This window comes from Panthera uncia, assembly GCF_023721935.1.
Source record: "Panthera uncia isolate 11264 chromosome A3 unlocalized genomic scaffold, Puncia_PCG_1.0 HiC_scaffold_11, whole genome shotgun sequence".
In the NCBI taxonomy this organism is placed as follows: Eukaryota; Metazoa; Chordata; class Mammalia; order Carnivora; family Felidae; genus Panthera; species Panthera uncia.
The window spans coordinates 85,616,763-85,630,883 of NW_026057578.1; the positions used below are offsets into that span (position 1 = coordinate 85,616,763).

The 14,121-nt window shown below is 39.5% G+C and overlaps 1 protein-coding gene across 4 annotated transcripts in view; it reads right to left on the reverse strand.

Annotated features, from left to right (window-relative positions):
* Positions 1-13,808, reverse strand: part of PAIP2B (poly(A) binding protein interacting protein 2B) — a 32,345-nt gene extending 18,537 nt beyond the window's left edge. Inside the window, exon 1 of one of the 4 annotated variants that reach the window (XM_049651662.1) lies at positions 13,572-13,808. The gene's annotated coding sequence lies outside the window, so the exon portion shown is untranslated. The other 3 variants (XM_049651658.1, XM_049651661.1, XM_049651659.1) reach the window with 3 other exon arrangements.
* Positions 13,809-14,121: the final 313 nt, after the last annotated feature.

A 14,121-nucleotide genomic window follows, 5' to 3' on the forward strand; every position in this document is an offset into this window, starting at 1 on the left:
TCAGAAATTAAACACCTTGCCTAAGGGATAATGTAGTCAGGGCCAGAATCCGGGCTTAAGTTCAGGTCTTCCTATTCCCAAGGTTCACGCTCTTAGCTACTTCCTTAATACTCTTGCACTTCCCACTTTAGCTCCAGAATGCTTATGATATCAAACTCTGATTTTCCTCAAATATTGCTAATGGGAGTAGGGAAACCAGGCTGAAGAAAAATGCTATTTAACAAAAGGACTAGGTCTTTGGAAGGAAAATATGAACAAAGTAATGCTGGTATAATAAATTATGTTCTCTACCATAAACATACAAAGCTCCACTTAATCTGAAGCTTGCCAGCCCTTTTAGGATGAGAAAGCAGACTCCCAAACATGTATATAATTCCTCATGCACAATTCCAAAATCCAAAAAGTTCTAGAAGCTAAAAATTTTCCATATGCTTTATGTCAAAACTCAGATGACATTAAGACTTGAACTGATGTGAAGCTATACATAGCCTACATTTATCCCACTTAGTGTGAATACTCCTGTTTTGCTCAGAAATACTAATGTGTGTGACTAAGGGTGCTGCAATAGATCACGGGGGCATTACGTAACACACAGAGAAAGCATCTCTCTAAAATTTGAAAAATTCTGAATTCTGAAACTCATCTAGCCAAAAGTTTTTGATCCTCTATGGATTTGTATTCCAAAGTATCTTAAAAACAATTTCCAAGAATGATTAGATCAGAGGTGCTTAGTCTTCAGGATCTCATAGGCCAGTAAATTTTAAAAAATATTTTGAAGATGACATAGAATTGCAATTTTTTTAAACTAAGGATGGTAAAAATATCCTTAGCATCATTTTACAAAAGGATATTTTCAACACCAAAGAACACAGGAAGGCCTTAATTCAATGCAAAAGACAATTCTTTAAATTGAATAAATTTAGGGGCGCCTGGGTGGCTCAGTCGGTTAAGCGGCCGACTTCAGCTCAGGTCATGATCTCACAGTCCACGAGTTCGAGCCCCGCATCGGGCTCTGTGCTGACCGCTCGGAGCCTGGAGCCCGTTTCAGATTCTGTGTCTCCCTCTCTCTCTGCCCCTCCCCTGTTCATGCTCTCTCTCTGTCTCAAAAATAAATAAACATTAAAAAAAAAAATTAAAAAAAAAATTGAATAAATTTAACTTTATGACAAACACTATGTGGTCCTAATTTTTCTTATTTCACCACAGTCGGATGGAAATTTACTGGAGACCAACACTGTTCTGGTCAGAGGCATAGAGTTCAGCTGGCGACAAAAAAATCAGGAAATTATTAAAAATGTAGTCCCTCAGGCTCCATCGCAGGAGAAGGTCTAGGGGTGAGCCATATTTATACTGAATTTTAGAAAGCTTGTGGGTTGTCTCTGATGTCTCTGGTGTCTCTGACCAGCTTCAGAACCACTGGTCTAGTCTATAGGATCTACGTCTACCTTTCTTTTCCTCACCCCACTTCTTTTCTGAGGGAGTAAGGGGAACAAAACAGAAATGTTTCCAAATAGGGAGTCTGCCGAACCCACTGTTTGTAATACCAGTTATTCCTCCATAGTCAATGCTGGACCAGCTGGTCAACTTGCAAACTGAGGCTGTTAGCAGTGGAACAACAGAAATTAGGTAGTAGACAAGTGAGAAAAGCCTGCTGAAGCAAAACTCTGTGAAAAGGTGTGGCTTCCAGAGTTTCTTTCTCTTCAACTCAAAGATTCAGTGATGCCTAAATTCAGCACAGGTACATTTGTCTTTGCTGAAAAAAAATTATTTAAAAAATATATGTGTGTATGAATATGTATTTATACATGTATGTGTATATGTGTATGTGTGTGTGTGTGTGTGTGTGTGTGTGTGTATCTACCTATTCCTTCATAGCTGTCTTCTCTGTCCAGCTGTCGCTCCAGGTCTATGATTTTGACTTTCATTTTTCCTTAGGGGGATTACAAAAATTAGTAATATTACATCAAACAACATAATGACAAATAACGAAAACAACTGAAAATCCACAGCATGCTTGATGTTTTGTGCAGCAGGCTATATTCTCCAACATTCCAATAAGATAACAACTCATTCCAATAATTTCTTTTTTGGGGAAAAAATTTCTCTTATTCTCTTGTTACTATCTTTAAAAAATAGTAGTATAGTAATAGTATAGTAATTGTAAGAATAAACATAGCTAACATCTTTAAAAACACACAAAACTTTCAATAAGCAATCAAAGTTTTGTCCCAGTTAAAAAAAAATTAACAAGTAAGGCTAAATAAATGATGAGGGACACAAAAATGACACATAAATAATTCCTATTCTCATGGGGTTAATCACTAAATCCTATTTGACCAGAATCCCTTATTCTCTAAGCTTTGCAAATGAAACATCTCTCATTTGATATTTGTCTAGGGCTTCAATCATGAAACAAGAATTATTTTATGTCCCTGTGTATGGCCGATTACCTGAATTCAACACTATGCTGGCAGCAAGAGGGGTGAATCTTTCAGGATTTGCTCCATAACCTATGTACTTCTTATACTCCCAAACCAAATTCAGCTTTCTTCTAGAGCTAGAATTCTAGTATTTAGTTAGCATACAGCAGTGGTTCCCAAAATTTAGTCCCAGGCCCAACAGCGTCATTAATACTTGGGAACTTGCTAGAAATGCAAATTCTCAGGCCCCACCTCAGACCTGCTGAATCAGAAACCCTGGATGGGACCCAGTGATCTGTGTTGAAATAAGCCCTCCAGGTAATTCTGAAGCAGGCTCAAGTTGTGAGAACCACTGCCAGTACAGCAAAAAAAAAAAAAAAAAAAAAAAAAATGTGATTCCTCTGTTGGTCCAAAGCCAGGGGTACTATATATTCTATCTTGATATGAAATGAAGACATCCAATTAAAAGACATAATCTCCTCGAAACTCCTACCCTCAACCCAATGTATTTTATTTTTGGGAGCTAAATAAAAAAGCACACTGCAATCTGAGATTTAGTTGAAAATGTATACTTAATAAGCATCAGTTACCATCCAGCTTGATTTCACACAAAGCCACTTTTACATCTTCTTATATCTAAAGTTCCAAAAAAGAATTTTCATAATGTAAGCCTCAGACACTTCAAGAATTATGTAATAAAACATCATCTAGGTCTGAATATATCAAGCTTACTAGAGAAGAGAAGTGGAATTATTTGCTACATCTTAGAACTGTATTCAACAGGGAATTAAAGTTTAGGATTTTTCATCTTTATACTTCCAAGTTAACACAATTAAACCAGAACTCCCCATTCATTAAAAGATTCTAGCGAGGCAAAGTTTCACTGCATTACTTATTGCTTTCAGTGAGCATAAAGCAGAGCCCTGGGAGGCACATTTTGTATATCTGCAAGGCTGCAGAACTAAACAGTCACATCTGCTCGATACTAAAACAAATGTCCCTGTAAACCCTCAGATGGTGAGTGTAATATTTCAGTATTAGCTGTGGTAATAAAAAGACACCAAGAACACCACTATCAAACAAAAGCAATTACATACTGTTCTGTTCTTGTTTATACTAAAATCACTATGTTAAAACTTCACTTCCCCTAATATTGCATTTTAAAGAAGGGGGCAAGACCAGTCTGTAGTTCACAAAGCATCTACTTTCAAAAAGCAGATAATTTCCATGGAACTGTTTCAGAGCACAAATGAAGAAAGCCTTCTAATGATTAGTTTACAGGTAGCTCAACATATTAAACAGAACAAAAATAGCACAAAAGAAAAACCACAGATCAATTTCCATGCTATAACCATACACTTTTAAATAAAACATGAGTAAATAAAATCAAGCAAGTAATTAAAAAACAAAACAAAGCAAAACCAAACCCTGATCAAATAGGGTTCAGTCCAGAAATGCAAGGATAGTCTAAAATTAAGAAATATAAAAATGTATTTTTTCATATTAACAAGCAAAGGAAAAAAACTACATGAGCATCCCTATAGTTGTCAGAAATACACACACACACACACACACACACACACACACACACAATGATTCTACCGTAAAAAATGTTTCTATGCAATGCATAAAAACATTTGGGTAGCAAAATTACAGACCATTTTTCTTCATATTTTGTTTCCTAATTATTATAAAAAAGAGTGCGGCTTCTTTTATATTAGGGAGGAATGTTTTTGTTTATAAATATTTAAATCTCTTTCTTATTTTTCCTCATGTATGTGTGTCACACGTAGACTATGGGGCTTGAATTCCTGCCCCGTGAGGTTTAGCAGCCCACTTCCGGGATGTGCACTGGACAAAGCTGCCCCTACCTTCATTATTTTTGAAGGTTCTCTAGGAGCAACACAGAAAAAACATAATTAGGTAAGCTAAAAAATAAGAAAAGTATGATTACAATTGAAAATCATATGTATGCATTAAAAAACACTACAAGTGAACATGAAAAAGAAAGCAGCTACTTAAGCCATGGGGTGACCACCTGGAAACGTTGATTTCAGTTGTTTTATTGTGCTCCACATATTTTTTAAATATACAAAATTGAGTAAAAGGAGAAAAAACAACCCTGCCAAACCGTTCTTGGGGCCACTCTTCCAATCTTTGCTACTATTGCTATGTATTCACCTGATATCCTCAGACTCTTCTTTCTCATAACTCCATTTCATTCACTCATTCTACTCAATTTTTTTAATGTTTATTTTTGAGAGACAGAGCGTGAGTGGGGAAGGGCAGAGAGAAGGAGACACAGAATCCGAAGCAAGCTCCAGGGTCTGAGCTGTCAGCACAGGGCCTGATGCAGGGCTTGAACCCATGAACCATGAGATCATGACCTGAGCTGAAGTTGGATGCTTAACTGACTGAGCCACCCAAGTGTCCCTCTACTCATTTTTTTGAAAAGGTAACACAAACACGATTCAAAAAAATGTTTTTTTGTTTTTTTATTTAAAAAAAAATTTTTTTTTTAACGTTTATTTATTTTTGAGACAGAGAGAGACAGAGCATGAATGGGGGAGGGTCAGAGAGAGAGGGAGGCACAGAATCTGAAACAGGCTCCAGGCTCTGAGCTGTCAGCACAGAGCCCAACACAGGGCTCGAACTCACAGACCGTGAGATCATGACCTGAGCCGAAGTCGGACGCTTAACCGACTGAGCCACCCAGGCGCCCCTCAAAAAAATGTTTTAAATATACATAAAGGCATATGCCAAAATCCCATTTCCATTTGTATTTCTTCCATTGGTATCTTATATATCGTTTCAGATTTCTTTTTGCAATTATAAGCAAATATGAATGCATATTCTTACTCTACCTTTCTTTCTCTCTCAGCACAAAAAACAGCATTCTAAATACATGGTTGCATACTGTGCCCCTTTTTTAAAAATCACAATATATCTTAGAGCTCTTTTCCATCAGTACATAGTCTTCCCCATACTTTTCTACGACTGTATAATATTCCAGGGTTTGCATGTACCAGAGTTACTTAACTAGTTCCTTACTGACAAACACTAGAGTCATTTCTATTATGCTATTACAAACAATAATGCCAAGCATTACCACACACACACACACACACACACCAAATTCATTTCTGAATGTACCTTTGAGGAAGTTTATGAAATGGTTCAAGATATTAGATGATTACAAAGTCACACATTTACCAGACTGAGAAGTTAGCCCCTTTTCTAGTTCTCATTATATATAGCATTATGTAGCAAAAGATGTAACAATTCTGTGAATCAAGCAATTGTACTCTTAGGGATTCATCTCATAAAAATAAAATGACTAAAACACGTATTTCTATAAAAAAATGATGAATGTGCACAAAAAGTATAAAATATACCCATCAAAATGTGAACCATTGCCTTAGTATGGTGGATGTTCTTAAAATTTCTTTTAACGTTTATTTATTTTTGAGACAGAGAGAGACAGAGCATGAACGGGCGAGGGTCAGAGAGAGAGGGAGACACAGAATCCGAAACAGGCTCCAAGCTCTGAGCTGTCAGCACAGAGCCAAGATCATGTCCTGAGCCAAAGTCAGACGCTTAACTGACTGAGCCACCCAGGTGCCCCAGTATGGTGGATCTTAGTATGAGTGCTCTATAGCTTCCCCCTTCTCCATTTTTGCCCATCAATGCTTTCTAATTTTTCAGAATTAATGTACTATTTCTGTAATATAAAATTAAAAACTAAAAAAATGTTAATTCAAATTAAGCTGGATACTTTCCGTTAGTCTGTCTTATATTTGTACAGTGCTTCAGAGTTTCTAAAGTACGCTTATGTGCATCATTTAATTCTTACACTAACCCTATGTATTTTCATTCTATCAAAACAGAAAAGGAGGCAACAGATGGTTAGGCAGTTGTGCTCAAGGTCATTCAAATAGAAACCTGGCAGAGACAAATTTCAAACCCAGATCTTCTGACTGCAAATTCAGTACACTATCAGAAACATTATTGCTACTTCCTTAATTTTAACAATAACTTGGAGTTAATTACATAATCAGAATTTGACAGATGAATTAAAATTACACAGTATAAGGCCTCAGCCCCTAAAGCTCATATAATCAGATCTTATTGAAGGGAGAACATTAGCATACAACTCCCAAAACTCCAGAGTTAGTATGCATATAAATAAATTACCTAACTGGCAAAATATACATCTAATATGGCCCAAAATGAATGCCTGATAAAAGTAACATCCTCTCACATTGGAAGATTCTTACTTTCAAGACACCCTTTGTCTTTGCCCTGCTCTAATCTGGTCTCCAAATACCTCATGGAAACATGAGGTATAAAACATGTGAATATAAAACATTTTTTTTAAGTTTGGGACTTACTGACCAAGATGACAATAAGTTGACTAAGATGTATTCTTTCTCCTCAATATCTCTCCTTCTTTCCTATAAAATTATACAGGTTGTTTTGCAATGCACATGGAGACGATTGATAAATCTTGGTTTGTTAAAGTACATTTTAATTCATCATTCCTCAAAATATGTCTCATATAATTCTGTTCCAAAAGATGATTAGATATGCTGCAGAGTGGGTGGAAAGGAAAGGCCATGGTTAAATACAATATACCCCTTTTGGAGATCCATAATTTAAGAGGACATTAATTAATAAAGGCTCTAGAGAAGTCCTGCATCACAGAAACCTTTGTTTAATCCAGTTTAACAAAAAATTCTTCTACTATGGCATAACTATTCACATCTTGTGTTTAGAGAAACCGCTTGAATATAGTTATTAACTGTACACCCACAACAGATATGACAAACATGGATAGCTCTTAAATCTTTTCTACCACAAAAATATTAATTCTTTAAAAAGTTTCTATGTTCAGTCTAGTGAACTCCTTCCTCTTCACCCACCAAAGCCTTGCTCAAATATTATCTCATTTGAGAAATCTTCCCCAGTGCTCTCTATATTACTAACTACTCCTTTCTGCTGGTTTAGACAGCTTTTATTTATATCTCTATTATCTCACTTAACATGTGATAAATCAGTTCACCCATCTGTCTTCTTGATAGATGGTGAGCTTCTTGAGAATCAGTTTGTTTATATTTTCAGCACTTTGAACAGTATGGGGCACATATGAACTTCATGATGGAAGTAAATAAAGTCACTATGGTATAACAGTTTCCCAGAATTCAATTCTTATATTTCTAAGCTGTTAGTGATACCCTGCCAACATCCTGAGAATATTATGCTCTCTCCCTAAAACTTGCATCCATTACTGAGCAACAGTAGTCATAGTAAACTCAGTTGTGACATGTCTTCTAGCCAAGCCCATTCAGTTTTTTCCTTAGGTGATCTTTGTTTGTTTGTATCTCTAGGCCTTTGCACCTGCTGGTCCCTGCTGGTCATACAGTTTTATTCATCTGGAAAACATTCCTACTCACACTTTAAGAATCAGTTTAAACAATACCTTCTTTGGGAAGCCTTCATATCCTCCCATCCTTTCAGGAAAAGTGGGGAATTCTCAAGTCAAATATTTGTGCACCTATTACTATGTAAGATAAAATGTGGACCCCATGTTCAAGAAGTTGACAGCCTAGTAAGGAAGACAGCCATATGAACAAATAACCACACTATAATAATATTAAATGCAATACCAAAAGGAAGATTTATGAAATATTCGACATGTGTTTACTTTGTTAGGTTCTTTATTAGACATTATCAATGATCACGTTAGATAGGTATTTGAATTAGACAGATGTCTACAAAGCTCTAAGGACTGCTATATTCTCAACTGTCTTCTGAAGAAACTGTCTCCAAGGGGTTCTTTTTATATTTGCTGAGGTCTGTGCAACAGATAATACATGAAACCACCCTACTTCTTGGGCCACAAGCAACTGGACTAGCACTCAGAGCCCTAACTAAGGACAATCTACAGGTTGAACCTGAGAGAGAGATCACCTAGGACATGGCTTGGCTCAAAATTCTGCCCAGGGGTGCCTGAGTGGCTCAGTCGGTTAAGCGTCCGACTTTGGCTCAGGTCATGATCTCACGGTTTGTGAGTTCGAGCCCTGAGTCAGGCTCTGTGCTGACAGCTCAGAGCCTGGAGCCTGCTTCAGATTCTGTGTCTCCCTCTTTCTCTGCCCCTCCTATGCTCATGCTCTATCTCTCTCTGTCTCAAAAATAAATAAACATTAAAAAAATTAAAAAAAAATTCTACCCAATAGGGGTCCTCTATTTTAAGTGACAAACCAATACAATCAGTTTCTCTCTTGGAAAATACAAATGTTGGGTGAGCAAAGTAAAAGAAGGAAGGTCTCCAGAGCTCAAATCCTATTCTAAATACTGCTCAGTTATTATTTTTTAAAGCTTCGAAAGCAGTAGGGCCAAGGGACAATATGGCTGCTGAGATGACTTCCCATTTAAATTTACAGTAAACCCTCATATCATCAAAGGTAACATGTGGGGGCACCTGGGTGGCTCAGCTGGTTAAGCGTTCAACTCTTGACCAGCTCAGGTAAAGATCTCACAGTTCATGAGTTCAAGCCCCACATCAGGCCTTCTGCTGACAACGCGGAGCCTGCTTAGGATTCTATGTATGTGCTTCTTCCTTTTAACTGACAAGGGCCTAACACATCATATCACCACTTCTGAAATTAGGAAACAGGCTTAAGAGTTCTACAACTTGACCAAAGTCACTCAGTTGGTAGTTGGCAGAGCCAGAAATCAAAGACCAAATCAGCCTGAACCTTCTAGAAAATCCTGCCAGTTACACGGGTAAATGGCCTCAAAATCAACTAATGACAAGTACAAGTTGACACAGGATAATGGAGGGAGACTTAAGGTTTTTTTTTTTTTAATGTTTATTTATTTTTGAGAGAGAGACAGAGACAGACTGTGAGTGGCAGAGAGGCGGAAAGAGAGGGAGACACAGAATCTGAAGCAGGCTCCAGGCTCTGAGCTGTCAGCACAGAGCCCAATGCGGGGCTCAAACTCACGAACTGTGAGATTATGACCTGAGCTGAAACTGGATGCTTAACTGACTGAGCCACCCAGGTGCCCCTACAGAGAGAGACCTAAAAGGAAGAGTTTATGCACAGAGTAGAACAGAAATGTTCTGTAAGTCAATATGCTGGGGGATGTGAGGTGGTCAAGTTAATTTGTCATTCCAACCTGGACCTCTTCCCTGAGCTGTTAGGTGTCTATCTCTTTTACTCAAATATAATATCAGTAAGGGCAAGAGCTTAATCTCTTTGTTCACCAAAGTATAAAAAAAGCCTAGCTTATAGTAAGTGCTTAATAAATATTTGTTGAATAAATGAATAAGTGAACAAATTATCAGAGAAAAGGAACATTCTACAGTGGACTGCAAGAAGGGTTATCAAGAAACAGACTCCATGGGAATGCAAGCTGGTACAGCCACTCTGGAAAACAGTATGGAGGTTCCTCAAAAGACTAAAAATAGAACTACCCTACGACCCAGCAATTGCACTACTAGGTATTTATCCATAGGATACAGGTGTGCTGTTTCAAAGAGACACATGCACTGCCATGTTTATAGCAGCACTATCAACAATAGCCAAAGTATGGAAAGAGCCCAAATGTCCATTGATGGATGAATGGATAAAGATGTGGTATATATATACAATGGAGTATTACTCGGCAATCAAAAAGAAGGAAATCTTGCCATTTGCAACTATGTGGATGGAACTGGAGGGTATTATGCTAAGTGAAATTAGAGAAAGACAAAAATCATATGACTTCACTCATATGAGGACTTTAAGAGAGAAAACAGAGGAACATAAGGGAAGGGAAACAAAAATAATAGAAAAACAGGGAGGGGGGGCAAAACAGAAGAGACTCATAAATACGGAGAACAAATTGAGGGTTACTGGAGGGGTTGTGGGGGGGGATGGGCTAAATGGGTAAAGGGCATTAAGGAATCTACTCCTGAAATCATTGTTGCACTATATGCTAACTAATTTGGATGTAAATTTTAAAAAATAAAAAGTTAAATAAACAAAAAAAAAAAGAAACAGACTCCAGAGGTCATTTACAAGTGGAGTTGATCCTCATTTTTTATGGATCCTGTATTTTTGAATTATCTCACTTGCTAAAATTTCTTTGTAACCACGAAATCAATACTCACAGTGCTTTCCTGGCCATCCACAGACATGCACAAAGTGCAAAAGTTTTGAGTCAGCCCTCAAACACACTAAGGTGGAACTAGGGAGTGCTCTGCATTTGTATTTCCATGTGTCGCAGAGATGACTAAAGGACACAGATGGTAGGGGGCAGTGCAGTGTACTGCAAGAGGTTCTGGCTCCGAGTCCAACCAGACAGGGTTTGAATTCTAACTCTGGCACCTGTTAGAGGGTGGCCTCAGGCAAGTCACTTAATACTTCTGAACCTCATTTCCTCTCTTGTAAAATACAGAAAATATAATTTAACTGTATTTAGGATCTAAGATTATAATCCATGTAAGATGTATATGTACATATTTTCCCTAGGAGCAGTGGTTCAGTATTTGCCAATTTAGCGTTCTAGGTGGCTTTATACACCAACATTACTGCAAATAGTGAAAATCAAAGGTATTTATTTATAATAAAGTAACCGAAAGATACAGCAAACAATTATTTGGATGGAGTGCAGGCCAGTGTCAGGCTTCAAGAGATTTTGCAATAGAACCTCACTAGGCATATGAGGTGTGGAAGAGGCTTTCAAGGAGCGGGAACAGCACCTACAGACAGAGACCCAAGTGTGTAAGATAAACAGGTTGGTTTAGGAAAGGCACATCAGAAAGTCTAGAGCAGGCAATGAGGCCAGAACACCGGATCACAGTGCTCCTCTGTGTCCTACATATACCCTGCACTGCAGAACCTCTCCCTCTGCATTTAATTCTTGGTTTACAGGTGTCTCTTCCATTAAACTGTAAGCTCTTTAAAGACAAAATCTCTAGGAAGAAAGCATAGTCATAAGCCTTTAAAGTTGCAAACGAGTATTTACTAAGCACAAATACACCTGAAAAGATTGCAAAATATAACTTCGGTTTTCAGTCGCAGCCTATACCAATGCATAATAGTAACCAACCCATCGATCTGCAGTTTTTCCAGGACTTTTCTTTGATGAATGCTGCTAATAATTCTGTAATTAATACTTTTTATTGTTCTCAATACCTGGGCATTTGTTAGAAAAGCTTTAAAATCTTCCCCCTTTCATGTGATTTATTAACAGGGCTCAAACATATGGTCTATTAGACAACACAATGCTGCCTCCTCAGAGTGAAGATTCCCTTTAAATCACTCTGTATACAAGGTACAGTCTTACCACAGTAAAATACAAGGATATATATATATATATATATATATATATATATATATATAGTTTTCCTTATTTGTAATATATATATGTGATATATATACATATATATGCAATTTTTCAAAAACTTGCAAAAAACAATTTACATATTAAACTAACTGCTTACATTTCACCTCTGTGAGCTAAGAAAAACAATTCCAATTTATGTGAAGACTCTCTCTCATACACACATAGCCTAAAGGGCCCATCACGCTTATTCCAATACTTCAATCTCCTCAAAACAAAACTCTTACTGTCCAATATGTAAATTGATATTTTCAAAACTCTAAAGTGACAAGTTACTTTTTCCCCATAAATTTCTTGGCATAATTTTATTTAGGCACAACACAGTTTGCGCTATTATCTAGAAACATATGGCTAGAACCAATATCATTAAAACACAAACTGATATACTATGAATGTAAATACAAATCCTCTGTGGGGAATAGAGAATATTGTTTTTAAACAGATTCAATGCCATATCATCCATAGTCTGGTTGTGATCAATCCCATTGAGCCACACAGCTAAAACATGTTGTATATTTTATGATAAATGAGGATGGACAGGCTCTTATACTGCAAACTCTCTGCCCCTCCAGTTAAGCCAAAGTATAATGCAAACTGCCTACTTAAAATAATAAGACATTTTCAATTTCTTGTGGCCAGTAAACCCTTCTCGCCTGCATTTCCAGAAACTATCATCAGGACTGTCCTGGGACAAAGATTCCAGAGAGGATATTATGATCGAATGCCATTTTAAGGAAGGCAAGAACAGTTTACCGTTAACAAAACTGATTAAAATTCCCAATCTTGCAAAGCTCCCTGTACTATGTATCCTGCGTCTCTTGCATTCACCTTCCAGCTGCTTGGAAGGAGCAAGTGGAAAATGTTAGTTTCCATGAGAGATGTAGATGAAATTCAGGTGGTGGAAGGGGTAAAGAAAGGCTCACTCGCAGAACGGAAGACAAGAGACAAGTGGCCAAGGTTCCTAACTCAAATAAGGTATTAAGAACGAAAGCTGGGGTAAAGCGGGAGGTGGAGGGAGTGGAAGAAACACAGATAACGCACCCAGGCCCGCGAATGGGGGAGGGGTGAAAATGTGCAACTCCTCCCCGTACCCGCCTGGGGAGGGGACCAGGGGATGCAGCACTGGTCACTTTCCCTCGCGGTGTTGCGCTGGGGTAGTGAGGGGACTCGCTTCAGTCCGAAGGAGGCTGAGGAGGCTCAGGGAAGTTGAGGGGCGGGGGAGGAATAGCGTGCCTGTGCGGGGAGAAAGGGACTAAGGACCCTCTAACGACCGCAAGGGGCAGAGGGTAACCCCCGCGGACGCCCCTTCCTTGCGTATGGCCGCGACGTGGGACCGGCCGTCTTACCCTCCCCACAGGAGCTCGGACGGGCGCGTGTCGCCCCTCGCAGCCCAGACGGCTGCGGAAAGGGAGGCGCAGGGCGCCCCCAGAGCCAGGAGAACGGCGCTTACCGCGGGTCCCCTCCCCGGCAGCCCGGGTGCCCGAGCCCACCTGGGCTGACCAGAAGCCCTTCCTCCAGACCGTACTCCGTCACTCCTCCGAGAGCCTCAGCCGTCGCCGCAGAGGTCGCCGTCGCCAAAAGTCTTGGCCTCCAGTACCAAAGCGTGAGCGAGCCACAGCACGGGAAAAGCGCCGCTGCCACTCGCCAGGTTATCTCTTACAGCACACTGGCTATTTACTCCGCCCCCGAACCCAAGCCATTGGTTGCTGGGCACCGCCCCATTCGCCTATTGGACTGAAGATGATGCCGCTCATTCACCTAGAAGGGCATGTGTGGTGCTTATTGGTCTAAATGTGAAGCAGTTCCCGCCCACTCTCTCAGAAGTTCCAGCTTCCGATTGGTATGAACATCTGTCTTTTTGCTCCCTTCGTTCTTTCTCTCAGGGTGGAGCGCCTCCTTTCGGGAGACACCGGCTCTGATTGGCTGAAAGGATGCTACGTTAGTCCTGGATAGGCATTGGGCCAAGGGTGCGTCCGGCCCCCACGTGGGGGAGGAGCCCAAGGCTCAGCACAGCTGGGTTTGTTTACACAGGCTCTTGTTCGCGCTTCCTTCTATTGGCTGAACCAGCGGCCCCTCCCACCGGGTTGAGCCATTCAATCTAGCAAGGAGGGGCAAGGGGCGGGCCTCAGTGGGATTTCCCCAACTGTTCATTATCAAGGGAGGAGCTTTGAGCTAGGTTGGGTTAGAAGCTGGCGCCGCGCTTCGCCGTCGGGAAGTTGGGGAGTTGGACTCTTTGAAAGGGCTGGAAGGGGCAAAGAGACTCTCTTGCATTTCTAGAAACAAACCTAACTTCTGGAGTGCTTTTAAA